The sequence below is a fragment of the Apis florea genome, unplaced genomic scaffold, assembly GCF_048593485.1.
Source record: "Apis florea isolate Af1SG1 unplaced genomic scaffold, ASM4859348v1 contig_20_pilon, whole genome shotgun sequence".
NCBI classification, from domain to species: Eukaryota; Metazoa; Arthropoda; class Insecta; order Hymenoptera; family Apidae; genus Apis; species Apis florea.
The window spans coordinates 370,307-395,293 of NW_028256527.1; the positions used below are offsets into that span (position 1 = coordinate 370,307).

The 24,987-nt window shown below is 30.4% G+C and overlaps 1 protein-coding gene across 3 annotated transcripts in view; it reads right to left on the minus strand.

Moving 5' to 3' along the window:
* rsh (Rap GTPase activating protein radish) overlaps positions 1 to 24,987 on the minus strand; it is a 175,237-nt gene that overhangs the window by 135,538 nt on the left and 14,712 nt on the right. For 2 of the 3 annotated variants that reach the window (XM_086915239.1, XM_086915231.1), the window contains exon 1: positions 19,239 to 19,276. The exons of the other annotated variant lie outside the window; for it this stretch is intronic. The gene's annotated coding sequence lies outside the window, so the exon portion shown is untranslated. Of the gene's footprint in view, positions 1 to 19,238; positions 19,277 to 24,987 lie in introns of those variants that run through there. 3 annotated transcript variants of the gene reach the window in all.

The window sequence follows — 24,987 nt, forward strand, 5'->3', positions numbered from 1 at the left end:
TCACGGCTCTAAATTTCTCTAAAGTTCAAGATACACTTTAAATAATCAAGTATTTCCAATATGGACGGATTGTGAAACAGAAATGCGTGAAAAGAGTGATAAAGTGGGTGGTTTTTTGACATTGAGATTAATCATAACTGCATAAACTGATAGAAAGATTGTGAAGAGGTAGTTAAAGAGTTTTTAAGAAGAATGATGAATAAAAGATTCGATGTGGCTAGAAATGAGAAAGTAATTTCAAACTTTTTGATGTACATTATTTTATTCGTTTTATCATTTTTATAATCGTATCGTGAGTAATGCTTATCCGAGGCGGAATATTTTATGAAATAATGTCATTTTCGAGAAAACATATATTCCGAACGATGCGTTTGAAACTAGTTGTATCGTCGAAATCAGTATAACGTATGAATAGCGTATTCAGCGCTAAACTATAATCCTGAACATTCCAGCATCCACCCCGAATTTATATATTTCGACAGATTATACGTATTTACTTTTGGGATCCAACCATTATCTGATCCGAATTCGTGGTCCAAAACCGTGAATTTCGATATAATCTTATTTGTTTCATTGTTATTCATTGTTTCTTAACTATCTGTTTACAAACTAATTATTGAATCAATATCGATGAACTTCTTTCATTTCTGCATACACCTGTCACAAATTAGAATTAAATTGGATTGCAATAATTTTTTTAGCAAATTTTCTTTTAAAAAAATGGATTCCAAATGAAATATTCTTCAAACTTTTGATTTCTAACCTATATTACGTAATGTTCCCTTTGTGTGACAGTAGAAATATACGTACATAACAGAGCATGAAATTGTTTCCAAACACGAAAATTGAAGTAACTGCAAAATCCCACCCAGCATACATATTTATATAGAAACTTTTAAAGCACCAACACGAAGAGCTCAGATATCTACACAGTCCCTACTAATTAGGGTCTTATGCAATATCATTTACCATGATTATAATCTACCCAGAGAGAACTAACGATCTCAGCGCATAGAGAACAAGCTATGCTTGGAAATGCACGATGCTGACGCGCCATTAATGGTCGGACAAATAATACACCATGTATAATGGAATAATTTTGATAATTTAAAAAAGAAAATGTTTCGAAATTAAAAAGACTAAATTCCTTTTTTTTTTTTTTAAATATATCCATTAATTATCTTTTCGCGAAAATGGAGTTTGACAAAAAAGAATTTAAGAAACGTATTGTTTTGAAGATTGAAACACGAAAACGAAATATTGGAAATGATCGATTCTTTCTTCGATTCAAGCACTTTTCAAAAACTTTAATCGTCTAACTTTTATTCTTTATTTTAAATATCCCTTGACCTGTTCGCTACTCTTAAGATTGTTGTTTCTGTTAACAGCTATACCAATGAATGCACTATCACTTCACCCTTCTTCTTCCCCCTCCTTCCCATTTTTATTGGAACAGTAAACGCTTCGTGATTCATAGACAATTAATCTTCATTTTCAGAAAATGGCTAAATAAAACGCCCTTTTCTCGCGTGCGTTACAAGTAGAAGCAATCTTTTGTACTCGATTTACATGCATTTCGTGCACAAGTATAAATGGTTTGATTCTACGAGATCAGATAGAAATGATAATTGTGATAAGGGTGTTAGAAGTTACAATCAGTCACAGACTTTACACATGCTCGACTAACATGTAACTATTAAAACAGAATTCAAATTATGAAAAGTTTAAGAAAAGTTGTTTATATCGTATATTTTCATAACTGATTGATATACTGATTTAACAAAATTAAATGTTTCGATAGCTTTTGTAAATCGTAGATATGGAAGGTAATTTCAAAAAAAAAAAAATTAGTGCTCGTGAAATTATTCGAAGGAAAGTTTTACTACATTAACAAGGTACGTAATGTTAAAAGTTGTAATAAAAAAAAACTGTGATAAATTTTATTAACGTTGTAAAGTTACAAATATGAAATATCTATCTGATTACACGTGCCTCGATTTCCCGTCGTGCATATTGCGTTTCGTTTTTCTACCAAATTATTTTAGAACATTTATATATTATTGTAAAAGTAAACGATAACTAGACACGAAACGTAATTTTGAGTTGAAATAATGCATATAATATAATAATAGACGAAACTGTTTAAAACTTATTAAAAAAAAAAGAAAAAAAAAGGAAAAATTCAAATATCATATATTTCATCCTAGAATTTCACTAACAAACGAAATTCTAAATTTTCCTTTACCCAAATTTATATTCTTTCCTAATTTAGAAAACACTTAGCTTCGACGTTCTATGTTTCACGAAAATTCTCCATCAAGTGGTAAAAAGATAGATAGAAAATCCACCAAAAGATGAACTTAATAACTTCATTTACCAACCTCATTACATATAATATAATATACATATATATATATTATAAACAACATGTTATAAAGGAAACACGCCTCATTAACCGCTTTTCAACTCTCGAAATCCAGAGAGATCGGTGAACGTCATATGATTCAATCCTCAAAGGATTTTAATTGAAGACACAAAGAAACGACGAAAATTCATTACTCGGGATTAATCTTGTATAGGGGAGTATAGGTCTTCCGGTTCTGATCGAAAGTCCTGACCTTTGTCGCGAAAAAGACCGTTCTATCGCCGTGTTGATCTATCGGGGAGGGAAGAAATCCAGATGAAAATCGTCTTTTTTCGACGACGAGATTTTTCCCTCTCTCGCAGAAAAAGTCGACGATTGAACATAGTCGCCGATATCGATATCGCCCTTGGGGATTTTATTAGCAGATTTTATTATCCACGGATGGTAGCAAACAACCGATTGCCTTCCTTGACACGATAAAGTGATCTACAACGTTCTTCGATCCATAATCAATTTCTGCGTTATTATCGCGATGAGAGGAGTAATATCGTAAAGATTAATAAATGGATACGAATTTTTTATTCGCGAAATAATACGATTATCCGCGCTGTTTGAAAGAGTAATGGCAAGTAATTTGCGAGGAAAAAATTGTATATACGAATAAAAGAATTAATAACTTGTTGAAAAGAAATTATAAATCGAATGATATGTTAATATAGGTTTCAAGTGTTGCAAACATATTTTTGTTATATTATCGTTATATTGATACAATCGATATAAATTTTGAAAAATTTTCAATTTATGTTCGAACTTTTTTATCATTTTGGCTCTGTGGAAGTTTGTAAATTGGATATTTTTTTTTTCTTTTTTAATAAAATGTTGTAGGAAATTTAATATTTGGCGCAAACAAAAAAGTTACCGTTTGTCTTTTACATATATGTATATATATTTTTTTTTTAATGAAACTACGATATTTCACTGTTTTAAAATTTTAAATAAAAATCCCTGCAATTTGATCGGAATTAATTGCTTACATTATGAGAAGAATTATCTCTGACTGTGAGACTTACATTTCGAATATTTTCATACTCGATGAGAATCTTAATAACAAAAATCCCAATTAAATTCTAATTATTTCACATGATATATTCATGAATAAAATTTATCTAACTATAAATTTTATTTTCGACGAAATAACATCGAAAAATTCCTATTACATTACGTGATATCCATTCTACCAATTTCATCTCAAATTGTATTTTATTACTGGCATATTTCATAAAAGCTGGTATAATAACCACAAATTTCGAGATTTTTTTATTATTCATGAAGACATCTCTTCGTTGCATAAAATTCTGCAACATGTAAATACGTGTAGATGACAGATAAATTCAAATATTTCATTATAATATCAGATTTTTTTTTTCAAAATTTTCCTTTAATAAATATAGTAACAATTACAATTTAATTATAATATCGATAAAAATATATCTTCAATAATATGAGAGAAGATATATTTAATTTTAATTTATATTTTCTATTTGGATATTATTGGCAACTTTTATTATTTTATGGTGCATAAAAAATACAAAATAAAAATTAAAATACAATAAAACCAAGTTAAACTATACAAAATTTTGCTAATACGCATAATGCTCGAACAAAATGTTAAATTTTAAAATTGCCAACCATAAAACACGACCGTATCTTTTTATCAAATTTTTCCCCTTCATATGCACGATAAAACGTCAAAATTTAATTTCAACTGGAATTCGTTCGAAACGCGTAAAAATGCCTGCTATAAACTGTCTCTACAATTATCATATATTACCATATCCATCCAATGTCGCGGATAATAAAAAAATATATATCTCGTATTCCGTATCTTTGACGTCAAAACTAGAATAATATCGTCCTACTACAATCTCCTCGATGGATCATTTTACCATCACATCCACTCGATATATAACCGAGCTCGACTCGAGCACCGAACAACCCCGTGGATAAGTTTTCCCTCTCAACAGGTGGCAATCGATTAGAGGGAAACAGACAGCCAAGGGATTCCCCCGAGATTGAGACACTGGCAACAATTGGCCACCGTGATATATCGACATTGATAAGTTTAATCGCAACTGGATCGATCGAAAGATTACAAAGTTTTAAAGTGGTGCATCTTGTCGATTAGAAAAATAAATTTACCGAATGGTAATTTTTTTTTTAATTTTCAATAATAGATATTCAAGATTATAATAAATGGATGGTGGTACAATTCCAAAGAAATACCTTCGTTTTAGAGAAACTATTTTTTTTTTTTTTTCCATTTGATTAAGATATTGATACAGATATTAGATGCGATCAATAAATAATCTCTACCAAGTTTTTCTTAAAGTGATTGATTTTTTTTTTTTTTTTTTTTTTTTTTTACTAAGACTACATCAGAGATTAAATCTGAGAAGAAATATCTCGAAATGCTTCGCAAGTATCGCAGCTAACTTTATTGGAGATCGAATAACAATATTTTTCCATTTATCTAAAAATAAAATATTGAGAAAAGTACCGTGTAACACGAGATCTACTTCCATTTCATTTTCTTCTAATACCAACTCGATATCGAAGAAGTAATTTCAAAAATTCCTGAAGAATTGAAAAAAATCTAGAATCTAAATAACATCGAATATTTTATATATAAAATTATCCAATTTCCAAAAACCACCAGTTGTTCTGATCTAAATTACAATACAAAATTCTTAACGGACGAAGATTAAGATTAAGATCGCCAACAATCGAAACTTGCCGACAAACACACGCAATTTCTTCATCCTTTGAACAGAGGCTGTGCTCTCCCTTTGCTTCGAGGGAACACAACGCAAGAAATTTAATCAATAAACAGAAAGGCGGAGAAAGCGGAACAGTTTGGGACGAGCCCCGGGGACACGATTATACAGACGTGTCGTTGCTACGCGCGATAAGCCTCGATGAATAAACGCTTGATCCTTAATTATAATGAGGTCGAAATTTCGGCGGGCGATAACGGTTTGGCCGTGGTGAAGGGTTAATCAGAAATTCAGAGATCGGATCAACCCAAAAAACTTGATGACGGAAATGCTGACGAAGCTCATTACGAAGCGGTAAACGCGACACCGTGACGGGAGACAATCACGAGTTATGGTCGTCTGCATCGTTATCCTTACATCTGCGATCCAAGGATTAAATTCGTTCGTTACGAAAGTGAAACGTTTCGTTCGCGATGTGGATCGATTGCAAACTGTGTTCAACCATGATGATCGGTTTCGAAAAGGAGTTTAGAAATTTGAGAAAGATAAGGAATTCAATGTTGTGAATTCGATTTTGATGCATCGTTATTGTTAATGTAAGTTACAACGGCTTAATTTTTTATTTAATAAGCTACGAGTTATAAGTTTGTTTAATTCGTAGTTTTTATAAAGTTAAAAATATCTTTAAGTCTCTGTCTTTAGAAAGATTTTTCGAATCGAATTCTAAATACATAAAGTGGAAGTAAAAGATATTCCTTTTTTGAAAGATGTCTTGTTGGAAAGTATCTATTTTAACGTTTATTCTAGCGGTAATATCTGTTATGATATACTTTAATTAAATACACACGTGTTATAAATATCAAGTTTCGAGAACATTTGACAAGATATTTGAACTGGAATAAAAAGATTTTGTAACCACTGTCATTTGTACATCGTGTACATCATTTCTTCAACGTTCTTGAGGTATTCAAGTGCACGTGTACGTGACAGATTTTCAAATGTGATATTCTAGGAAACGAGATTTCCAGAGAGAAGAAGAAACTTTCCATAGAAATTGAAACGTATAATTTAAAAATAATATTTATTGGACAAGTTGAATACCAGATTGAAAAATAAATTCTGAATAAGAAGGAACGTCAAAGTTTCAAAAATATTGGATTCGGCGCCGGAAACATTTGTAAACTCGATTTTCGAACGAGATCCAATTACAAAAATATCCAATTGAAAAATATGAGAAAGCGTAAAGAGTGCATGAAAATAAGACGGTATAATCGATTATTTTATCTCCATGAATACACCTCTGCCGCGAAACAGTGTTTTCTCAACTTTACCGCCTCAAGTTTACCGTCTCCTGAATTGAAACTCTTCCACGCAATTTCCCTACACTTTACGAAGTTAAATATTCTTAACAGATACAACAGTAAGCAGTTTACAATTTAACAAATAACTCTGTTTCGACGTTTGATTTGTAAAAAAGAAAAACAACGACAGTGAATTAAAATTCCCGCGCTACGATGAATTTCAAAATGGCGAAACGTAACGAGACACACGCGAAAAAAGTTTAAATTGAATCGTAATCGTAATATGGATACAAAGTGAATAAACGAAAGTGAATAATTGCGTGCTTTGTCAATTATATTCGATATTCTTACAAATTTTAATTAAACGCGACACTTCGACAAACTGTAAATTAAATCCGCCCACTCGGCCACTTTGTTAGAGCCGAAGTCTGGATAATTACGAGGAATTTTTCCTTTCCATGGGAACTTTCTTAGCAATTAACTTACGCAAAACAAATCTTGACCCGGAACATTTTTTTTTCTCCGACGTGGTTTTTAATTATCTTTGCATGTAAAATGTAAAGTGTTGAGAAATGACTATGGAAATTTAAAGTAGTTATTTATGTAGTTGAAAGAGGTAGAATGGTTAATCAACTTGGAATATAGGATTAATTCTTTTTTCTTTTTTTTTTTTTTTTTGGAAAATATTACCTTTGGGTGAAATATTGTATCGTAATAAAGGAATTATTATTAAACATTATTATTAAAAGAAAAATCACGATACAATACTTTCTTTATTTAAATATTCCTAATTTATATTTTTCTCCTGCAATAATTCATCTGCATTGTTGTTATATGGATAAATGAGTTGAATAAAAATTCCACAAGGAAATACAAAACTACATTTTATATCAAAAATATCATACTTATGGATTAAGGATTTTTTCTTTTAATTCACGAATATCGTAAGCCCTTAAAATCTATCTTCTTTTCTTCTAAAAAAAAAAAATTTTTCCAGAATAATTCATTGTACGGTATGGATAGTAAAAAATTTGAAAACATAATGTACATTTAAAATCACTAAAGCTTTACTCTTGGAAAGAATTTATGCTAACGTTGAATTTATGAAATGTAAAAGAGATAAAATATGCAAGATTAAAAACGCGTGTGGTATTTTCTATTTGATTAAAAGAAGATACTATATAATATAAAATGATATGGAATTGAAGTAATATGGAAAGATAGCTTTAATGTATTCTTGCAAGATAAAAGCTAAACGTAACGCAAAAGGGTCTTCTTTATTTCAAGACTACTTATAGAACCTGCATAAAAATCAACATAATACTGAATTCATAATTATTTTACTTTTCCTAATACTTTGAAAACAATTTAACCACGATGAAAAAATATAGCTCTTCAAGCTATAACTTTAAATTAGCTTCAATTCCACAAAAAAATTAATAAATATTCCTCGAATGTATTAAGCTAAGAATTAAAAAATAAACTTGCTATTGTTCTCAATTGTGAAATTTTAAACCAAATGAAAACTATCAAAAAGCACCTAACTGAAAGGATTTAATATTCTAAGAATCTCACTAAAAGAAAAAAATCTCACTATTTGCGCCTAAACTTATTTCTATACGAAAAAAAATTCATGTATAATATATTCATCAACGACTACAGCTACAAATATAAAAAGGAACATTGTATAATAACGTTTGTTGTATCGATCCAAAAATTGAGAAAAATATTAAATTTTACCAACAGTTTAATCTTTAAAATTTTGTATAATAAAATTGAAAAGGCATTGTATCGAAAATTTATATAATCCAAAGAAAATGAAATTTTTTTCATATTCTTTTGTGTCATACAAAATATATATATATCCGACACGTTCCCTTTTTGAATTAAATTGCCAAACATTTTACTTTCGAATAAAAAATTTGCATTGATATATCGGCAAGACAAGAATTTTTAAGCCCCTCATACAAAATTCATACAAAAACGCGTTAGATGCACGCGCGTTAAATTTCCCGCAAAACGTCACCTCTACACTTCAAAGGGTAGAGAAAGCGAGGAAAATAGCGAGGAAAATTTTCACATTTGGTAGCCACGTTTGAAAATTGTATCACTATCGAAATCGATAGTTTCGAGTTTAATCGAACCGGTATACCAGATGATATCGTGTTTCCTGGCCACGGTATCAATGTTCTTCCTGGTAAAAGCATCTCGTGTTCTCTCTGACTAATTGAATCCATCGTGTTTCCCCCGATGAAACATATATACACTTAAACGCATCGAGAGACACAGGATCTTGTATTTGAAAAGAAAAAGAGAAAGAATAAATTCGAAGATGTGAACCGGAGATGGGATGAAAATTTATCGTGCTTCTTTCTTTTTAAATATAGAAAAATAAAAAATGACACGTATCTATAATTTTGAAATTTAAGAATGGGAAAAAAAATTGAATTGAAGACTTTTACTATGATTACATTATTATATAATATAACAACATATTATAAAAGATTTACTTATATAATTTTGTAAAATCGTTTTTAAATATATTATTTAAATTTTTTTATTTTTGTAAAGAAGTTGTTGGATATAGAAGAAATACCATTTGTAAAACTGTTATTCCCTTTGTAAAAGGAATAATGAAGAATCCCTGAAGTCATTTCTAAATATATCTGGTTAATTATCGAAGATAGATCCAATATTCATCAACTTTCTTTTCTTTAAAGGAATTATTACATGATACATTGTTTGTAAAGATTTTCTTCCTTTGTTAAAACTTTTTCCTTCTTTTTATTCGTATAAAAGAAATATCTGTTATTCAAATTCAAATTTAATAATTGGTAACTTTTAATTCCTTGTCATTAAGTCAAAGGTGATTACGATAAATAAGTGTATGTATCTTTCAAAATACAAAACTATTCCTCATAAAAAAATATAAGCCAAAATAAAATTAAATAATTTAAATTGTTATCACCAATGACTTATTTATGTGTTTGTTAGAGATTGATCAATTTTTATTTAGAATTCTATGCTTTCCTCCTTTCTAATACCTCTCTCTCTCTTTTCACGAATAGAATAGAGCAATAATTAATTCCAAGATTTGATAAATATTGAACAGTATATCTGTATATATTCTACCATTGAAACAGATGACCCTAAATTAACAGAGTTAATCGACGAACAGTCTTGATATCAATTAACTCCAATTAGTTGAATTAACATTGCCGCCTAATTAAGGACTCTCGAAACAAGTTGTTCCATGTCGCGCTAATAATTCAATCATGTCACGTGGAACAAATGTTTTGTATTAGAAATTGTATAATCGATTTGTGATAAATTACAGCCAACAAAGTGATACGATATATGCGAAGATATTTGGGACAAACTTTGGGATATTTTGCCAATAATATTAAAATGATATTGCGATAAATCGTTCACAGTCAAACTTTTAATAAAATATTGACTGAAAAAAATTATACATAATAAAATAAATATACATCACCAGGATTTAAAAAGGAAATAAATATTAATTTGGAAAAAATTATAAATCTCAAATTATGATTTTGATATAATAATCTTCTATAATGATTTGTATTACTATAAAATGATTGGAAAAATAAAATTTCCTATTATTTCTATTTCGTTAACCTAAATATAATTTATTTTATCAAGATTTCTATTCATAAATATTGAGTCAATTCTCGTTTAATTTCCATCCTGTACAAGAAGCGAACAAAGATTCGAATGCATATTTGAAAGATCCTCTAAGCTATATTATTTTGATCAAATAGATTAAAATTGAATGAGCAATTCTCGAGATGTTAAATTGTGTTTCTAATCACATTTATATAATGAAATGAAATAAATTATTTTCAAATAATTTATTATCTGAATCGTTGACAAAGAACTAAACTGAAACATCAAAATAAGACATATAATAGGGGAAAAAATGTGAAATCGAATTTTCTTCGAAAGACACGTAATCTAATGTTAATAACTTTCTTTTCATTATAAATACAAGGATACGAAAGTTTATTCTGGATAGAATATTAGACGAATAAAATAACCTACGATTGAAGATCAACTATAAAAATTAATCGGCACTAACGAAAACTAAATTATTCCATTATAACACCAAGTTTACGAAACCCTTCCTTTCCTTTATGAAATCATATTTCATAGAAAAATTCTCCTGGTCGCACAAAGAAATCAAATTTTTTAATTAAAATCTCAAATGTTGATTAAAATATTCTCACACAAACTATAAAGTAACCAGCATTTAAAGACTTAATGGTATCATCAAAGAGATTTATATTCAGAAGGGTTGCAAGGTCGATCATTCGATCCAGAGATAATTAAACGCTTCATCTTGATGCAGATTAAAGCTCGTCCAGCTCGATCGTTTAGAAGGAAATCTTCCCCGGCTATGTAAATTCGTATCTTCATACAAGTCTCTGGTCTTATTTGCTTCCATTAGCATGCCTCGAGCCCGATTAAAAAGAAGGTATTAATAAATAATTTCTTTCAATGGAGTCGTTTATCATCGAACAGATTTTGCGAGAAATTATAAGACTACGAGAAGAGAAGTGAAAATTAAATCTCGATGAAAAATTTAATACCGGTTGATACGAGAAATTCTCTTATTTTATCTTATAACGAGCAAAAAATGATTAAATTATCGAGGAGGCGAATATCGAAATGAAAGTCTGAAGAAGCAAGATTAAGTTAAGACGATAAAAAAAAAAATTATCCATGACTCGATCAAAAAATATCTTAATATTCATCGGATGCTGAATCCTTGTTATGTTAATTTTTTAACGTGTTTATTTGAAATTCAATTCAATGATGATCAAAAATAAAAAATACGAGGAATTTTTAACAGGAAATTTTATTCAATGTTGGAATTGTTACTTGAATTATAAAAGAGATTTTGCTTTTATAGTCACATTGTTCTAAAATTTTTAAAATACAATATAACTTGTGTTTTAATTATAAATAATTTGGATATTTCTTTGATTTTATTTTTATAAGAAATTATACAAAGATAAAAGTTATACAGAGGATAAAAGTTCCTTTCGACTATTGGATTCTAAGAATCGATCAGAAGAAAAGAAACAACAGGATAAAAGAGGATTTTCTCTCTAGCCTCTAGCAGAGAAGGGGAAATAAAAAGAATGAAGAATTTTATCTGTTACCTTTGGTTTTCTGTAACACTCTTCGACTTCTTCGAAAATTCCAATAGCAAACTAATATTTTCTTATCTATTGTGTAACACAATAATAACAATTGCTATTGATACTATTAATAATTTTTCTGAAAAAGTTTTATTTTTTCAGAATATAATTTATAGAAAAATCTTCTAAAAAAAAAGAATAAGTATGAAAAAAATTTTTGAGTCATACATATTTCTTTAAAAAAAAAACTTTTACTTAAAAAGATATAACAGTTTCACAACAAAATTTTCATTAATAATTTATGAATTCGAAATAAATATTCAAATTTTTCAAATATTTAACGATCACCTAAAATCAATCCTCTTTTTGCTAAATTTAATTTCTCAAATTACAAATCTTTCCCAATAATATACTCTTCTATCTTGAAAATCATAATTTAACCATAATAATATATAATTAATATCGAAATTATTGTCACGTAGATATTGTTTTTAAGGAATAAACGAAAATAGAGGGAAAATGAGAAAACGAGCGAAAAAAAATGACTGCTTAATTTAACAATGCGTTATTCGATTATTCGATTTGAACGTGGCTCCTCTCTCTTTTTTTTTTTTCGATACTTTAACCGTTAATTAACAACATCATGGAAGATCGTTAAGTGAATTATTGGCAGAAATGCGATTTAACGACGACGGTATCGGGTTTTGAAGTGAAATTAACGATTGGCCAATGAGCGGAAGATAATTCGCAACGACGTGTCGACGATGAAACCAGGAAAGATTTTTCCCAAGGAAAATTTCATTCATCCCAATTCTGATATTTAATCGTTTTTTAACGAATGATTAAATGAAAGGAAATGCTTCGAGATCCAATAATTCTCGATCATCGATTAAAAATACATTCCACAGAAATAATGCTCATCTACTTTTATCATTAAATGAGCAAAGAAGATTTAGACACGTGGAAATCGTGTAGATTGCACGATGCATTAATTAAAACGAGTTTTACTTTGAGCTTCGAACAACGTGTTCTTTATCCATCCATCATTAACGATAATAATAATACCTCTGAACGTTTGCGCGATTTGTTTCAATCGTTCGTTCATAAAATTAATTAGCAACGTGTTATTTTTCGAATGGAATTCGTTGAAATTCATCCGTTTCGTGATTTTTTTTTTTTTTAATCATAAACAGTAAATTGCGAATTCCTTTACACGTGTTTCCTTTAGAAGAGTGAATGTGCCGCATTTGTGTGCAGAAAGCCATAAAATCGATAAAACAAATGTGATTTGGTAAAATGGGATGGAATAAGTTGGATTCGATTTTCACCTATGACTGGGAGGGCTGAGAATAGAAACCGAGAAAGCGACAAGATTTTCTAGAGATTTTACCAGACTCCCACATGCGCACTTTTGGCTTCAACATGTCTGGTAACGTTCTACTCGAAAGATCTTATAAATGTTTTATGACAAAATCCATTCTAGAGCACCGAATCTTTTTAAAGTTAAATGCTGAATAAAACTTGTAGAATTAATCAATAAGATTTTGCAACGCGTCACTTTAACATCACTGACAATTAATAATTAATAATACTGATAAATATTATTTTCAAATATCGTTTAGCAAAATTGCAACAAAATCTTTGCGATTCATTTGAATATTCTGAAAATAACAATCTCTTATAAAACTACTGTTATATACACCCACAAGAGATTAAAAATACAATTGTGCACCACATCCTACGCAACAAACTAAACAATGAATAAACGAACGAATCCAAAATAATTACAACTAATTCCATCTAATTCACCGAGGAACAATAGCCCGTTATTTACTCAAAAAAATATCCACGAAACAATATCTGAACAAATGGCTGACCCGTGCACGAGAAGAAGAAGAGATCTATTAATCTACTGATGGCAATTCCACCTCAAAATTTTTCTAATCGCATCCTCCTCTTGCCGGACTTGAAACAGATATTTCGTTGGTGAGAGAATCGATCGAATCTGATTGCACGGAAGGAGATCTCCCCGGCAAAAGGAGATCCGACGAATTACCATATATGCATTCGAGATCTCCAATCACGGCGCACGTGATTACTCCGGAAGAAAAAAAAAAAAAGAAATTCCTTCCAGTGATTCGCCCGCGAAATTGAGATCCTCTGCAAGAGTTTTTGTGACATTTACGTATGCGCGTGGGTAATGAACGTATTCTAGTTGATATATCATCTACTTCTGTATTATTATTTGTCGAACTTCGAACGAGAAAAATTTACTCGTTTCTATCCCGTTTGTCTTCGTGGATGAGAAATCTCTCGTGAAATATTTTCCCTGTCTTTTAACTTTGTTTCAGTTTTTCGATATTTTTTAATATTCGTTTTGATATTTATTTGAAATTTTTCAAATATTAATATTTAATGATATAGGTGATTGAAGAACAGATTTATGAAAGATCTCAAGTTTTAAAATATTACATCGGATTTGTTAATATTGTAAATACATGACGGAAAAAGACAAATATACCCTCTAATTTTTAAAATTGTCATAACTTTCGATCCTACATTTGATCCCCCGTTTAATAATTTATTATTAATTTCTAAAAAAAAAAAAAGCAAACAAATAAAAGAAAAATCCAAGGAATCAAATGTCAATATAAAACAAATTCATCTATCCTAATTCGCCAATCCCCCAAAGCCACCTACTAAATTCCACAATATCCGGTAATATCCCTTTGATACTCCCATAACATGGACCAAAATCGAACTAATAACCCCCCAATTTCGTTGCTGTTCTCAACCAACTCCCAGCCACGAATATACATGGGAGCTTTCTATCCGGGACAAACTAAACTCAAGTTGGAGAGAGCAAAGTTAACGTGGCACGCAGGAGGTTATCGTAAACAGGAGTCCTCTTCCCGAGTGGATCTCCATTGTTCCACGTGAAAAGCGATCGGTTTGATTTTCGAGCATCCCATCGGCCGTCGTTACCTTGATCGGTCACGTCGCTTAATTCCGTTTCGATCGTGTTAAACAATTTAAGAGGAGGTCGATGCTCACAGCCCGACTTTTTCACGCATTGTTCCGGAGGATGAAACGAGTAACTGGGTCAAAGTTTTTCGATCGATCGGCCGGTGTTTAAGTTGGACGCGAAAAGGGAAGAAAGGTGGAGGAAAACCTGTTGGCTCTCCGTTTAGCAAGAGAAAGAGTTTGAATGAATTTGACGGTAATTTTTTGATATCGGTTTGTCGAAAGGTTCTAATGAAATATTTCCTTTTCCACGAAAGTGGAAAATAAAGGGGATGAAAAATATCTGGGTCGAAAATTCGAGGCTTTTCATTTTGAAATGAGAATGATATTTATACAAGGAGTATGTATAGTATTGTTGAATAAAGACGATGAAAAATTTTGTACGCTGAAAATTTAAAGATCTTTGCAGGAGTAAATATTTTTTTTTTTTTTTTTTGTTTAATCAATCCAATCTCGTTTAATCTCGTTCCTAGTTCTTCCATTTAAATAATTTCCCCTAACCAACAGAAATCTCGTTACACCTAGTTTATTTCAAAAAGCTGAACAATGCGTATTGTGAATACACATAATAGGCTATGAAAATGATAATAATTCAAACAATGTCTATTTTAAATTCAATAAACTATCAAGTGAAATGTTCGATAAACGAAATATGAAAATTCACATTTCGTGAAAATTTTAACAACGAATTAAAAAAAAAGAGAGAGAGAGAGATGATATTAATTGTAATAAGTTTGCGTGGTAAGAAATTTTGTCAAATATCAATTTTTCTTCTGAAAATCCTATTATTTTTGATACATGATATCTGCCAAAAGAGAGATTGCATCCTCTTTGAAAGAGATAAAACTTATTTACTACAGCCACAATGGAATAACATTAATTGTCACGTATACACAGTATCTATTTATCGTGGTCGTGTATACATTTATAAAAAGAATGGCGTTTAGATGGCACGTGTACGCAACACTTTGTCAAAAAGCAATTTGTATACACAGAAAGTTTGGGTGGATACAATCGAGAAATATTTTTGTTTTAAAGTTAAATTGATTTTTGTTGATAGAAATAACAGTGTTGACGATAGATTATTATTGGCTTGATATAAAACTATAAGAAGTAAGTTGGAAATATATTTAAACTTTAAAATTTCGACGAATTTTGTAATTTGAAATCAAATTTATTTCACACTATGATTTGATACTGTAAATTAATAAAAATAAAAAACTATGATAAAAATAATTAATTTTTCGAGAATGACTCTTTGACTATACTATCATTTCTCTGAAATTTTATTAAAAATTATCGTAAATATAAACGAAATTTAAACGTATCTATTAGTAAAAGACGTTACTATTCTATGAGGAATATAACTCGGTAATCGAATTAGTTGAACTAATTATTAAATTGTTTAAATAATGACCTATATTATTAATTAATTTCATTTATCAATAATAAGTTACGAATGAAATATGCATGTAAATATTTGCACTCGAAATTTTCATTACTAATTCATTAATATGCTTTACGAACTTTCTAATAACATTCAATCTCGTATTAAATTTAATGTTACAGCATTTCAAATTATCCGTGTGAAAACGTTAATGAAAATACTTTTCCTTTTCCCCAATCACATATATTATAAAATTATATTAAAATTTATTCTTCGATTATAAAAATTTTTTTGTGGCCTCTCAAAATCAGACCAGATTTCTTTCAATAATCTTTTTATAATCTCAATCTCCGCTAATTCCACTCTCTATTCTCTCATTGTTCCCAACTATTTTTCAATTTTAAAACCACTTAGATTTTCGTGGGACATCATAGTTTTCTAAATCACCAAATATAAAAATGTTTTAAAATACTGACATATCATCATTTTTGATTTTCGTATTGATCTCACATCCCTCGATATTATCTACACAAATAACACATATTAATAAGCATAAAATTTATTTTACACATTTTTACGAAATTTTTTGAACCGTCGATTCGCCACACATTGCCGAACTATCGTTACAGAATAAAATAATAAATATTTTTATATCAAAAATTGAAAAAATCAAAAACAAATTTTTTATGTAATATAGAAAATTATTTCTAACAATCCCTGCCGATCTTTATCTTTATCCTATTTATTATCAATACAATTATACATCAATAATATTTTATATTTGATAGGAAAAAGAGAAGAAGTAACAATGTGTAAACAATTCTCGAGTCGAGCCACGAATGTCACGGGCGAAGTCTCGTGGAAGACGAGGGTTCGACATACGAGGCCGTGTTTGCATTGTGCGAGAGCAAACGAAGGATCAAACGACACCGTCCTCGTCTATAATCTCGTTTTGCTAACCGTATTTCCGGGATCGTTTAGAAACAGCTCGAGGGGCGGTTAACGAAACCGCGTTTCCCGATACTCTCGCTGCCAGAGGCTTGCCAACCTGACATTATAATCGTGAAAATTCTCGCCAGGCCGCTGAAAAATTTATCAGGTTTTGTAATTAGGCTTCACACGCGCGGAAAAACACTTCCGGAAGCACTTTCTCTCTCGTTCGTGATGGGTCAAGTTCGAAAAATTGGCGAAAGGAAGGGGATTAAATAGTGGAAATTGCGAGAGAAGTAAATGGGGAGGATTTTTCAACTCTTCAAAGGTTTACTGTGATGTGATTAAATGAGAAAATTAATTATGGAAAATCTTGTTTGTCAATCAGAAAACTATAGTTATTATTGGAAGAAGAATTTTAGAAAATTACACTTAATTAATTTAGAGAATTCTTTAATTTTAATTTTCCAAAATTTGTATAAAAGATAAGAGATAAGTAATACATATCTTTCGTATGCTAATAGTTTTAGACAGCTACACCCAATAGCAAAGAAGATTTTTCATAATATCACATTTTTCACTAGAAATCAATTTCATTAAGAAATATATTTTTTTTTTAAGATAACTTTTACATTTTCTATCGTTTCTAGTATCTAAGATATCTTTCTTAACATAACTTTTTAGATAATAGAACTTTCGTTGAAGAATGGCTCACTCATAGCATTCAAACTTTAATTTTCCAATATTTATTTTTTTTTTTTTTCGTTTCAGGAGATAAAACCGTTTAATAATTGGTAAAAAGTTACAACATTGGCTATTGAGTGTTTATAAAGAGAGGAGTGCTTTCGTATCATTAGTCGGTCACTCGAAATGATTTAATAATAACATATAAGGGATCGATAAAAACGTGGTCCCCTTCAATTTTCGCTACAATGCTAATGTAAAGGAAAAATAAATTTTCCGCGTATAAATTAACCGTAATATTTTACGCAATTTATTCAAGAAACACAATGAAAGATAAAATTATTATGATCTTTTTGAATTTATCACTGATTATAATATTACAAAATATTGTTCTTATTACTTACAAATATCTGAAAAATTCATAACAAAATTTTTTACAGAATCTATCTATCGTTATTCTACTTTTTCATATACACTGTTCGAAAATTAAACACCATAAAACGTCGAATTAAATTTAGAAAAATTTAAAAATATAATACTTTCAATTTCGTCCTTCGATCATAATAATCAAATCACTCACTATAATATAATTTTTTATCAAAATAAAGAAACTAAAACTGCGATTCTTCGACAACGTGAAATGGAAACGTAAAAGAAAAAGTGCGCACTTTAGTTAGCAGTTTCACTTTCCGACCTCGAGTTCATCCTCGAACGAATCGTAAATAAAATCCGATCGTCCAAGTTTTCTACTGGATGGAGATTTGTTAAAGCGAGGATATACAAGAGGCAAAGGACAGAAAGGAATTAATCTTCATTCCGTGGCTCTGGTTTATCCACGCGGTGTGAATTCCATACCATCGTTCCACGAGATCCTCCGCAAACACATTGAAAACGTACAACTAAATGCAAAGAACCGTGTCACTGGTATCTACCCTTATAAACCTCTCTCTAAATAATTCATTCAAAGTCGATCGATAAATCTTCATTTTAAAAAAAAATCCCAATGCAAGAATTCGATTCATTTTTAAAATTCGAATCTTTCCCGAAAATTTCTCAAATGTTTGCAATAATATTTATAAAGACTCCGGATATTCACAATTACATATTTCCTAGATTTGCAAACTACTAAAAAAAAAAAAATTATACAATTTAAATAAATGTTATTTAAAAAAATTATCCCTGTCGGTATGACCCATATAAAATTCAAGGAACCAAGGAAACTACTCGATTGTTCTAAAAAAATACAAAAATAAAAAATTCAGTCACGAACAGAAGAATCTTCCAACGATTAAATATTTCTTCAAAAAACCCTTCAACTTTATGAAATCGTTATGCATTACAAAAATTCACCATTATATCCATATTCCACCATTGCAATCGTCGTAAAAATTACTTCGATCTTACGAAACAAACGGATAAACATAAAAATCAGGGGAGGGGGGGAGAGGGGGGATGAATCGGATTAAATAGGATCTCGGTTAAGGAAGAAGACGGCGAGAAAAGAGGAGAGAGAAAGAGAGAGAAAATAAGAGAGAGAGAGAGAGAGAGAGAGAGAGAGAGAGAGTACGTGTACGATCGAGCAATGTGTGAAGGAAATTTACTCACGATTGTGTTGCACGTTTCGGTGGTGCGGCAGGACTGTCGTCGAGGGTGGAAAAGCACGTCGGACCGGCCGTGAAAGAGGCTCGTTCCTCTCTCGACGCGCATCGCGCAGACGTGCCTCTCCAACCCTCTCCCCTCTGCGTTTACGTGTACACACACGATAAACGGGAGTAGAAGGAAGAAGATCGGTGGTGGTTTTCTCGGGGTTGTTACAGAAGGGCCGAAACGGATGTCAAGGGATCGAATCGGGGTGACCTACACGCGCTCTCGAGAGGAAAAGGGTGGTTTCGCGGAGATCGTGGAGATCGGCGAGCCGATACGATTGAACCGCTATGCAATTATTTATTATAAATATTGTGATTTGAAATTTTACGAATACACGTATAATAATATAAATATTATTAGGATTGTAGTTTAAACGATTTTAAAATTGAAATTTCTTCGAAATAGGAAAGATCGGTTTGAACAATTTTATTTGTTTATTGTTTTATTTATTAAAATTTAGCATTTTGCTTTGGGTAAGATAACAACTATATAATATTTTCCCTACCTGCAGTTGAAATTTAACTTTAAATAAACTCCCGTGAAATAACATTGCACGACATACGTAAGATGGCGCGTAACATCTTGCACGAAGAGAAATGGGAAGAACGTTTCCGCAGATTTTCCGCTACCCATTTCCGCGGATATTCGAGAAAGAAATCATAGTGAAATTCATACGACCGTGAAGAATCGGGACACGACTTTTTAAGAACGTTTTCCCCTTCAAGAATACGAATTCGAGCGGCTGTTGAAAAATATGAATTCGAGAATTCGAGTTGCTTCGTTGCACACGGAGAGAGAGAGAGAGAGAGAGGGATATTTATTACTCGATCGATTTTTACTGGAAAAAAAATTTTCACGCACTACACGAGTCTTTAAGTTATCAGAATTGAGAATTTCTTTGCAAACATGGCACAGAAGATATCAATGCTCAATTATACTTTATAATATACATTGTCGTAAATAATGTATATTTTTACGAAGAAATGGAGGAAATATTAAATAATTATGGATTGAAACGACACGCTCGTGATGCAATGAAAATCGACACGCTCGAGGAAAAATTGATCTGTAATGAAAACGCGGCAACCTATTTCTTTTATTTCGACGAGCGAAGGGGAAAGTTACAAGAGAGTTCGAGAACTTTCGTGTCGAATGCGTTGATTCGTAAAGAGAAGAAAAATCAATGAACCTGTCAATTATTCAGCGGGTTAACAATAAAAAGAAACATACCACGGGATGTTTCTTCACTTGCTTTCTCTACGAAATCAGACACTGGGTTTTCCCTTTCACGTATTCGCCTCGACTTTATAGTCCCTAACTAAAGGATTCACGACACGTCAGATTTCTCAAAAAATTACCTTCACATTTGACAAATATGAATTATAATTATATCGAAGAAGAGAAAAAGAAAGAAAAAGCATGTGTATTTTCTAAAACAAATTAGTAATTATAAAAATACTTACTTTTTGTGTGAATTAACAAAATTAATAACTCGATACACTGTGCAAAGAAAATTGCTTTAAAAATCCCTGTGATGCTCAACAGTTGTCTTCTTCTCTCTCTTCCTCTCTCTCTCTCTCTTTTTAAAAGTTAATTACTTTTTTTTTTCTAAAGTTAACTACCTTTTCCGAAAGTTAATTATTTTTACTGAAAAATATTTTATTGTAGTATGTAATTTACATGCATAATAATGATGTGTAAATATATTCATTGAATTATTATTATTATTTTTTAATTTTTTTTTTTTCTTTTTTGATAAAGTGAAAAATAAAGGTTGAAAATAGTTTTGACAAAGAGAAGAATAGAAATTTAAATTTTAAATTTATAATTTGATATTTTATATTTACCTTTAAGATTCATATGAAAAATTAAAAATCTAAAGTAATTTTGTTATATAATATGTAAATGAAGTTTACAATTCTTTTGATCTAATATTCCAATTTTCTTGAAAAATTATATAGTGTGTACAAGAAAATTGGATATCCTTTTGAGGTGTGTAAAGAGTATGGGTATTTGTGTAAAGAAAATTTAAAAAGTTTAATGCAATATGAAAAAAAATTGGTACAGAGATTGAAAGAATCTTAAAACAGGGAAGATAGATATTAATAGACATTGAAATGAAGAATAATGATATTACACACATGTATCGATGGATACGTTCAGAATGACAAAGACTGCATATGATTATACATTCGTCGCCTATAAATTCCACTTCCCTAATCGAAGAAACTTCCTATTCCTGTAAAAGTTCCAATGAAATTTTTATAAACAATGCATTTTACACTCGTAGAATCTCTTTAAAACTATTATTCTTCAACATTTTATATCTGATATACTGTAACGTGTGTAACGCAATAAATTCAAAGATAATTTTGTTGAAATTTCATCATTTATGAGAATTCCTACATGTATTTATTTTCGAAAATGAAAGCATCAATAATCAAAGATGTAAAAATTTTTATATTTGTTTTTAAATGCCAACGTGAAAATATATACTTTCATTCAAATTATACGTTAATATATTAATATATTATTCTACGTTACACTTTATTTATATTACAATAACACATTATTTTTTAAAATTCAATTTAGAAAAATATTTAATTGAAAAAGTAAAATATCGATGTTTCCTCTCAAAATGTTAAAATTTTACCCGAATAAAAATTTTAACATTTATTTTAAAAATACTCACAAAAAAAAAAAACATAAAAAACACTAACTAAATTCCATCTATAAAAACGTCGACATTTGTTTTTTTTTAAAAACGAAAATATTTTTATCCAAATCTCACTAAATATTTCATATCTTTAATTAATTAAATTAATTTTAAAATACGCTCTCACGTTTTCATTAACTCCTATTACATCCTTTTTCCTTCTTCGTATGTTCATTCCATGCTTAAAATTTATCTACGGTACAAAATTCGCTGGCATTTTCGAGGCATTTTCGAGCCAATTCCAAGAGTAAAAAGTTCGATTCGAGAATAAATAATCCTTCTCTACAAAGAGCCGGACCCTTTCAGGATTTTATCTTTTTCTTCATAATTCCGTGCATCAAAGATGGAGGAGGGAAAAATTCTGGCGGGATAAGTTTCGAGTACTTTTTCATACAAGTTTAATTTAACTGCACTCGCGATATTCTCCATCTCGCGAAAGTATTTCTCCAAGAGTGGTATTTCTAACTGAAATTTAGAAGAACGATCTCAGAATACGTACGTCTCTTTTCCCCTTTTCACGATAATCGAACGTGAAAGGTAAAATACCTCGAAGCAATACCGTTTAGACATTTCGTACGATTTCGAGCGAAAATAAAACGAATTTCTCGTGTTCCCTTTGAAACGCTATTTATATATAGCGAGTCGCGTGTAGAGCGCAACTTAAAAAATCGTAAAGCGACAAGAAACTCGTGCGACGAATGTCACAAACGCTCACTCATGAAATTCTAAAGATATTGGATCGAAGAACGATCGAAGAAATTGCTTGCGTGAGAATTAACGATTTATTTTTAACGGATAAGAGAACATTTAGATGGTGTAAATTGCGTAATAAATAGAAATACGTTACTTCGAAGAGAACGTCGAAAGTGTGTAAATTTAATTTACATCGCTACATCGAACTGAATATTTGCTCAAATTTATACATTTTTGACGGGGATAAATTTTTTAATGTTTCTCTCTCTCTCTCTCTCTCTCTCTCTCTCTCTCTCTCTCTCTCTCTCTCTCTCTCTCTCTCTCTCTCTTTTCATTCGAAGTATTTTAACCGCAATTGCTGTGTTATTTATCAGAGAATTTTAATATTGGAATAGATGCATGATTCGCAACTTTTTGAAAACCGGAGTATTGGATATTCCATCCTCGATGGAATAAGGAAATTAAAACGAGAAGTTTATATATGGTAACAAACTTTTAAGTAAACAGAAATGAGCAATCGCGAATATTCTATCTTGCAGAGGGGAAAACGTGTACATTTTTACACGTGTATCTCAAACTGTTCCATAAATGATTATAAGTCTGTAATAATTCTTAAATATCGACTCTTCTTCTTTCTAATACAACACGAGTTTCTTAACATCGAATGTACTGAAGCATTGCACACGACACATATTGCATCCTCGATTTTAAACGGATTTACATATATATGTTAATTTATTGTAATCAACAATACTCGCGGCTATTTCTCATCGAAACGGGCAATAAATTTTTATTATTCCAAAGTCTCACCCGACCTTTTTTAATTTACCATTCCCTTTTTAACATTCAAATAACTCGCGGCCTCGTACAAAAAGTAGGACAATACATCACAACAATTCCTTAACACAGCAAACCTATTAGATTTATTATAATCTACGTTATTTCAACGTAGATTAATTAAAATGAATATAATTTTAAGAAATATATATCAAGATTCACGAAGAGAAACATGAAAGGATATTACTGTAACCCGTTGAAATACGAGATTTATCGCGTGTTCAAAGGTGTAGAAAAGTGTAGAAAAGCTCGATAAACATCCCATGCGATTCATTCTATCCTTTAATTAAAAAGTTTCACACGAAACAACAGAGGGCGTCGCCGCGTCTTCGCAATGCTTTTGAATGTTTTATGTCGTGGGACACGCTCCATTACGAGGGTGGATGTTCCACCTGCGCCCAAAAGAAAGCAAATATTAGTGGAAGAACGAGGTTGTTCCCTCGTGGACAAACGTGGGAGATCCTGGAAGAAGATTGATAACTGTAAAACGCGAAACGATTCTTTATCTCGAGTCGTCGTGTCGACTTCTGAATTTTCAATTATTTATTGTATGTGCAATCTTTCATTCTCGTTAAATGGTCATTCTCGATGTAAAGTATTTTTCAGAAACAGAATCGTTTCTGGAAAAAACGAGTGAACGAAAAGAGATATTATTTCGTTTACGATCGATGATAACCATGTAAATTGAATTGAAGATGCGGAGGAAAGAGAATACGAGAGAGGAATGAGATGTGAATGACTCGAGGTGATTTGAAATCTTGATGGTTGTTAAAAAAAAAAAAAAAAAAAAGGAGAAGATAAGTAAGAATAAGTAAGGATAAATAGAACAAGGTACAATAAAAAGGAGAGAAGTAGAAGTAATTTAATGACGCTGAGCTTTTAATTATTGGAAAAAAATTAAATTCTTTCTTAGTTAAAAAGTAAATTGTATATACGCGTTTTCTTTTTTCAGAAATTTCCTGTTTTCAGAATCGTTTATTTTTAAGCGTTTTAAATGTCCAATTACTGAATAATTAATAATCTTGTCTTGATATTTCGTTTTCTAAATAAATATCATGCCACGTTACATCCGTGTAATTTCACTTACAACAATTTCCTACTTCAAGTGATGAGATGAAACGTTGAATGCATACACGAAAAAAGAAATGAAAAAGCATGATTTTACATCATGGCGATGCACAGCCCCCGTGTTACAAAGGTTATGAAGCAAGCAATTTTTAATTTTCGTCGCAAATTCTGACGTATTCTCTAATTTCCATCTAATTTTTACATGTACCATCCGTGATGTACAAAATGATCAAAATCGTGAAAATATACACGAGAGAGAATGTAAAAAATATAGAAATATACCAAAAGAAAAAAAAAATACGGAAAATATATACGAAAAAAACATATTTCTTCGAATAAACATATATTTTTTTTTTCTACGCTGGAAATATTTTCCAATATTATTACCCATCT